Raw genomic sequence first — 8,444 nt, forward strand, 5'->3', positions numbered from 1 at the left:
GGTGCTAAGCCATTCATGAAGGACCACCCTTATGATCCAATCACTTCCCCCAAGGCCCCACCTCCAAAATTGGGGATTATGATTTGACATGAGATTTGGTGGAAACAAAGAACCAAACCATATCAAGTAGTAATTGTTTTATGAATCTGGGAACTCCAGTGTTAAGTGTGTTTAAATTTAGGATTGTAGTATCTTCTTGTTGGATTCATCTTTTTATCCTTATTTAATGACCTTTGTCTTTATTACTGTTGCTCTACAGTCTGTTTTGTCTGATATAAGAATGGCTACTCCTCCCTTTTGGTTTTCATCTGCATGAAATCTCTCTTTTCACCCCTTTCTTTTGAGCTTATATGAATCCTTATGTGTTAGCCCTCTTGAAAACAACAGATACTTGGTTTGTGATTGTTTACTAATTATGCCATTCTGTATCTTTTAAGTGGAGTATTTAGGCCATTAACATTCAATGTTAATATTGAGATATGAGATACTGTTCCATTCATCATGTTTGTTGTTACCTAGAAATTTAGTTTTTTTCATTGTGTTATTGTTTCATAGCCCCTGTGAGTTTTATGCTTTTGAGAGTTTCTATTTTGGTGTGTACTGAGCTTTTGTTTCAAGATTTGGAATTTCTTTTAGCATTATTTATAATATTGATTTGGGAGTGACAAATTCCCTCAGCATTTGTCTAAAATGGCTTTATTTCTCCTTCATTTATGAAACTTAGTTTTGCTAGATACAAAATTCTTTGCTGACAGTTATTCTGTTTAAGGAGGCTAAAGATAGGAACCACATCCCTTCTGGCTTGTAAGTTTTCTGCTGAAAAGTCTGCTGTTAGTCTTATAGGTTATCCTTTATAGATTCCCTGATGCTTTTGTCTCATTGATCTTATAATTATTTCCTTAATGATGACTTTAGATAACCCGATGACTATATGCCTTGGTGAAGATCTTTTTGAAATGAATTTCCCAGGAGTTCTTTGAGCTTCTGGTATTTGGATATCAAATTCCTAACAAGGCTAGGGAGGCTTTCTTCTATTATTCCCTCAAATAGGTTTTCCATATGTTTTGCTTTCTCCTCTCCCTCAGGAACATCAATTATTCTTAGATTTCACTGCTCTATATAATGTCAGATTTCTTGGAGACTGTTCATTTTTTATGTTTTCTTCTTTATTTTTGTCTGATTGGGTTAATCCAAATCCTTGTCTTCTAGCTCTGAAATTCATTCTTCTACTTGTTATAGTCTATTGTTCAAATTTTCCACTAAATTTTGTAATTCCCTAAGTGTGTCTTTTATTTCCAGAAGTTCTGATTGATTGGTCTTTCTTTACGACATCTATCTCACTAGAAAATTTTTTATTCATATCCTGATTTTTTTATTTCTTTAGGTTGGTTTTCACCTTTCTCTGGTGTCTCCTTGAGTAACTTAAGAGTTGACCTTCTGAATTTCTTATCTGATATTCCAAATATTTCATCTTGTTTTAGATCCATTGCTGGAAAGCTAGTGTGATCTTTCGAGGGGGTGTTATTGAACTCTATTTTGTCACCTTACCAGAGTTTCTTTACTGACTCCTTTTCATTTGGATAGACTATTTCTGTCATGCGCGTCCCTGTGAAGAGACCACCAAACAGGCTTTGTGTGAGCAATAAAGCTTTTTAATCACCTGGGTGCAGGCGGGCTGAGTCTGAAAAGAGAGTCAGCGAGGAGAGATAACGGTGGGGCCGTTTTATAGGATTTGGGTAGGTAAAGGAAAATTACAGTCAAAGGGGGGTTGTTCTCTGGCAGGCAGGAGTGGGGGTCACAAGGTGCTCAGTGGGGGAGCTTTTTGAGCCAGGATGAGCCAGGAAAAGGAATTTCACAAGATAATATCATCACTTAAGGCAAGGACTGGCCATTTGCACTTCTTTTGTTGTGGAATGTCATCAGTTAAGGTGAGGCAGGGCATTTGCACTTCTTTTGTGATTCTTCAGTTACTTCAGGCCATCTGGGCCTACACATGCAAGTCACAGGGGATGCGATGGCTTGGCTTGGGCTCAGAGGCCTGACAATTTCTTCTCATTATTCTTGAATTTACTTTTTATTTGACTGAGTTTTTAAAAGTTTTTTCCATCTTAAGGATGTTACTTTAATATTTATAGTATATTTTAGCTTCATTTGCTTCTTGATGCTTTTAAGGGTGAAGCCTGTTGTATGAATTCCTGTGTTGTAGACAGTCTTTAATGATGGTTTTCCCAGATGCTGATTGTAGTAGCAGTGCGCTTGGTGTATGAGCAAGTTCACTGTTTTCTATGGGGTTAGAATGGCAGAGCCCTCTTGAAGCTTCTCACATTCCCTCATGTTGTACACTTATTTATTTACTTTTCCCCAATATTTTATTTATTGGATTGATTGTTCAGGCTTCAGGGAATTAGACAAGATGTCCTCAGGTATGAACTGGTTGTGGCTAAAGCAGGTGGGTCAATTTAATACCCAACAGTGGGCAGAGGTTCAGCATTGAACAGAGGTTTCTGAGGGAGCTCTTGGTGAGCTTCTCCAAAGTCTTCTCAGTGGGAAGAGTGGGAGCTACCTCAGCTGCTCTGCTAGGCCAGCAGGAAAGCTATCCACTTCTCAGACACACTCCTGTCTCAGTGTTCTGGCTATTCAGGTCAGACAGGCACCTCTTTTCATTTGTAGGAATGTTGATGTTCCAAGTAGAGAAGATTTGTGACTCTGCCTATTGTGCAAGCTGAGCCTGGAAGATGTTCTTCCTGTGAGGATGCAGTCACCCTGAAGTATTCCAGAGAGGCTGGTTATAGGTGTACCCACACCACATTCCTGTGTGAGAAGCCCCAGCTATGCCTGCAGTGGTGAATGAAGCAGATAAGAAGTCCCCTTCTCCGTAACCCTTCTTGAGGACCAGGGCTGCCCGACTGTTGGGGTAGAGCTGCAGACCTTCCCTGCTGAACCCAGCACTGCAACTGTGACTTTGTTAACAGGAATTTCTCAAGAGTGGAAAGACCTGGTATTCAGGACTTGCCATCCAGATTCCTTTGTCCCACAGCGGCTTCCCTTGAGGTGGTACACTCTGCCTTCTCCTAGGAGTAGAAGTTCCTGAGAGCCCTACTGTCAGTGTTGTTGCTCTTCTGGGTCTAGTCACCTAGTGGGACTGCCACACTCCAGGCTGGTATTGGGGAATGTCTGCAAGAGATCCAGTGATGTGACCTGCCCTTAAATCTCCCAGCAGTGGGTACCAGCACGAAGGGATCCAGTTATATGACCTGTCCTCAAGTCTTCCAATAGCAGCTACCAGCACCCGCTCTGATAGGGGTAGCTGGGGAGTGATGTAGACTCTGTGAGATTTCTTACTTATAGATAGCCTTAGTGTGATCTCGGTTATCACCCTTTCATGCACTACTCTGGCTAACTCAGAGATCTTGAGTCTGTCCTTGTGACTAGTTTATTACTACTATAACCGTCATTCAAGAAAGCCAACACACTAAGGCTATCAATAACCAAGGGATTTCACAGAGTCTACATCATTCCCCTGCCACCTCCATTAGAGCTGGTTATGTTAGTGGCCATGTTATGCCCAGACCACTTATTCCCCAGAGAAGACCACCAGAGTCCGGAGTCAAAGCCAAGCGGCAAGGATCTTTATTACAGGTTCGAACCTGGAACTTCCTCACTAGTCATGAGACGAGCGGGAAAGTTCCTTAACTGGGCTCCAGACAGCATTTTTATAGTCAGGGGTAAACAGGTACAGAGTCATAGGGGATTTTGTACACATCAGACTTAGGATTGGCTGACATTTGAACAAGGTGATTTGGCTGGTTATGATCGGTTCCCGCCATTTCTGGTATTTCGGTTGCATTTTGAAACACTGATGACGTTTATCAGGGGCTTGTTTTCCCGGTCTGCTCACCTGGTCTGTTCTGCTTTCTAGATTCCTGGAATTGTTTGCCTAAGTTAGTTCGGGAGTTGTTTTGCAGCCCTGGTCCCTGCTGTCCTGGTCCCTTTCAGCCAGACTCCTGGTTAGCCACTGTGGTTCAGGCAATGGTCATAACTGAGGTCATGCAACGGTTTTCTCCCTCCTGGGTACAGTGTTATTCTACCAGGAGATGCTGTAATGGGCAGTGTCCATTGGCCTCCAGTCATGAGGTGGTACTTGCAAAAGAACACCAGCTGCTGTAGTAACAGTGGGGTTTATGCTTGCCTTATGTTGCCCAGAGGAGGTACTCTGGTTTCTCAGGCAATGAGCAGAGCCATAAAGCTCCCAAAAGTTTCTGTCCCTTGTGTTATGCTACCAGGGCAGGTGGAGGGGAAAAGCCAAGTAGGGGCTGTGTCACGTGGGTCTGTGCTGTCACTCTGCATGTGCAGCAAGCAGTGTTCCCTGCAAGGGCCTGAGGGAGGTTTTCTGGTTACTGGGCAATGTTCCAGAGAGAAGCATTGCTGCCTCTGCTGTATAGAATAATTCATGCAAAAAGTCGGGAGTAGCAGGCTGCAGTAAGCCCTACCCAGTTCCCACTCCCTTGGCTAGACAAACCTGACTCCTACAGTGCTCTACTAGCAGCAGCAAGCTAAGTTCCAGGCAGCCTGCACTCAGAACTGAAAGCTACCCCAGTAATTTTCAGGCCACACTCCTCCCAGTCCACCCAAAAAGCCAGGCACCTGGCTCCTGTGCTCCTGGCTACAGCACACTTCCCACTCATACCCCCAATTTTGACCAAGAGAGTTTATCACCACTGGATGTTATGTTGCAAAATTCAACTGGGAACTTCTTTCAATGTGTGATCACTGCCTGAGCTAGTTGGCTGACTTCCTTGAGGTAGTCTGTGAGGTATAATAAGGAGTGACTTCCCTTGGTCTGTGCTGGAAACTGGAAATGCATGGAAAAGCTCTAAACACAGTTGCTCCTACTTGTATATTCCTCACCACTCCCTAAATCTGTTCTGGCACTGAGTAGGGTTAAGGCCATTCTCTGTGGCCTGGATTTTCAGGTTCCCCCATGGGGGTGTGTATCTTGGAGGCAGCCTCTCCATCTCTCACTCTCTGGGGACTTTAAAGTTTTTCACCTGGCTCATTGCACAGGCTGCAGCCTCTTGCTTCTTTGAAAGGGTCTGTGGAGTCTTTTGGTTTTCCGGTTATGTTTCTGCATTGCTTTTTGAAAAAAAGTTCACAGTGTGAACTTCTATACACTATTTTGTCCTGCAAAGTGGGAGAGTTACGCTAACATTGCCTCCAATCTGCCATCTTGGGGAAAAAAAAATAAACTGTTGCAACTTTTTAAGTAGAAAGGGATGGTTTATAAATCTAAATATTGCTTTTGAGACAGATGGTTTTATATTATGTTGCTAAGTAGCAAATTTAATTGTCAGCTGATATTGTTGAATGAAAACCATAAAATATAGTATTATCAACAAAGCCCATTCTTTTAAACTCCAAGTGGATAAATGTTATATTGATGCCAGGCTAAGTTGGAAATCTGAAGTAAATGTAAATGTAATGTGAATAAAGCTTATATAATTTTGGAAAATACTGCCCCCTATTTATTCCTTTTAGAGACATGACACACTAAAGATGGAGCAGACCTGCAATAAAAAGTAAACCAAAACCACGAGAGAGTTCACCTTACAACAGTCAGAATGGACATTGTTAAAAAGACAAAAAATAACAGATGCTGGTGAGGATGTGGAGAAAAGGGAACTTTCATACAGTGTTGATGGAAATGTAAAATGGTACAACCACTATGGAAAACAGTATAGAGATTCTTTAAAAAATTGAAAATAGGACTACCATATGATCCACCAATCCCACTACTGGGTATTTATCCAAAGGAAAATACATTTATATATGAAAGGAATACCTGCACTCACATGTTTATTGCAGCACTATTCATAATAACAAAGATGTGGAATAAATCTAAGTGTCCAACAACAAATTAGTTGATAAAGAAAATGTAGTATATATGCATAAATCAATAACATTTGGCTGTAAAAAAGGATGAAAGAATGAAATCATGTCATTGGCAGCAACATGAGTGGAACTGGAAGTTATTATGTTAAGTAAAATAAGCCAGAAACAGAAAGACAGATGCTGCATACTCTCACCCAGATGTGAGAGCTGAATTAAAACTGATATCATGATGGTAGAGAATACAATGATAGATACCACAGGTTGAGAAGAGCTTGTTGATTGGAGAGGGGATAAAGACAGGCTGTTAGTGGGTACAAACTTACAGAGAGGTACAAGAAATAAGCCCAAATATTCAATAGCAGAGTATGATGACTATAGTTAGCACCAATGTATTGGTACATTTTAAAGTAACTAGAAGAGGAGACTTGAAATGTTGCCAACACATGGAAATGATAAATACTTAAGGTGATGGATAACCCAGATACTCTGACCTGATCTTTATACATTCTATGCATGTAACAAATACTCACATGTACCCCATAAATATGTAAAATCTTTTGTATCAATAAAAACAAGCCAGTGTTACTATTTTTTTCAAATATTTATCACGATTATTTGACCATGACTTTTTTCTGCTTACATTTCTCAGTAGTTCCACTTGTGAAAAAGTAGTTATGGGCATAGCTTGAGAAAAGAGTCCTCTAATTTTATTACAAAGATGCATTTTCATCAAAAGAACATTGTATTAGTCAGGACTCTACCAAACAAACAGAAGCAGTAGGAAAATTAGGTATATTGGTTTCCTAGTGTTGTTGTAACAAGTTACCGCAAAGTGGGTGGCTTAAAACAATAGAAATTTATTCTCTCATATTTTTGGAGGCTGAAAGTCCAAAAACAAGGTGTCAGCAGGGTCATGGTTCCTCTGAAGGCTCTAGAATCTTTTCTTAGTTCTTCTAGCTTCCTGTTGTTGCTGACAATCATTGATTTTCCTTGACTTGTGGTAGCCAAACTCCAATCTCTTACTGTATCTCACATGACTTTCTTTCTTGTGACTGCTGTGTCTTCACATTTTCTTTTCTTATAAGGACCCCAATCATTGGATTTAGGACCCACCCTAATACAGTATGACCTAATTTGCGTAAAGGTTCAGATCCTAATGTATCTAACATATATTTTTGGGTCACAATTCAACCCACAATAGTAGTAGGATATGCATATATATGTATGGACATATACATATACTTACAATTATACACAATTATATATGTGTGTGTATAATATGCGTATATGTGTGTGTACAATATATGTATATTATACATATGTGTGTATGTGTATATTATACATACAACTACACACATATGTATAATTAGTTTATGAAATTGTATGGTCTGTCTGGGCATATCAGAGATACGTGGGGCAAACAGGCTGGAAACTCTTGGGCAGGAACTGAGGTTCTCATTCACAGGTAGAACTACTCCTTTGGGGAAACCTCATGTTTTATCCTAAAGCCTTTTGACTGATTGTATGAGGCCCATCCATATTATCAAGAGTAATCTCCTGTACTTAGCTTCAACTGATTGTGGCTGTTAACTACATCTATTGCATACCTCACAGCAATACCTAGATTAATGTTTGAATAACTGGGTAATATAGATTAGCCAAATTGACACATAAAGCTAATCATCACAAATGTAAAATCAAATTTTCAAGTCAAAACCATTCTGATTTTCTAGCACATTCTAAAGTTCTCAGAATACACATTTTTTTTCTTTAATTACCAAATTGTTTTTGGGCTGCCTTTATCAGACACAGGTCTGATGGGGTAGATACTATAAGTCTTATTTGTGAATAAAAGGGAGAATTGGTGTGACAAAATTTAATTCTATTCAGATATTTTAAAAAATAAAATATGACATCTTTTTGGCTGATTTGAAATTTTCACTTCAAAATGATCTTAGATACCACTTAAGCCAATATTCTTACTTTACAGATGGGCGACCCAAGCCCAGAGTACTTAAGTACTTTGCTCATATTGACCTAGCAGCTTCTGACCCAACCTGAGGTTAGGACCCAGTCTAGGTCTCTTTCCACACTGCCTCTCAGGCAACTAACTGTTCAAGGAACATATCAGGCTGTATTGAGAAAAGAGATGAACTATCTGGATTTGTTCTTCCAGCTGTTTCTTATACTGTGGGAAAGCACAGGTACCGGGGAATCTTCCCATGCCCCTCCACCAGGGCACAGAACTCAGCAGTCAGAAACTGACCAATTGTGTTGTTGGAGAGGGAGAGTCCCTGGGGGTGAGGGTAACTCTCCCAACAGAAGGCTTTTCCCACACTGGACCTCTCAGGACCGTCTTTATGGATGGGTTATGTCTTTCATTTGCATCACATTTGGAACTCAATTTTTAGCCACTCTGAGTATAGATGGCTGGCCTGCTTCTGCATTTTGATGGCACTGTATGTTTTGACATCCTAGGTGACATGTCCACGTAAATACATTAAGACAGGAACAGCAAAGGTCATAACTTTCCTTATTACTGAAGATAAAATTTA

This window comes from Piliocolobus tephrosceles, chromosome 12 (genome assembly GCF_002776525.5).
Source record: "Piliocolobus tephrosceles isolate RC106 chromosome 12, ASM277652v3, whole genome shotgun sequence".
Taxonomy (NCBI): Eukaryota; Metazoa; Chordata; class Mammalia; order Primates; family Cercopithecidae; genus Piliocolobus; species Piliocolobus tephrosceles.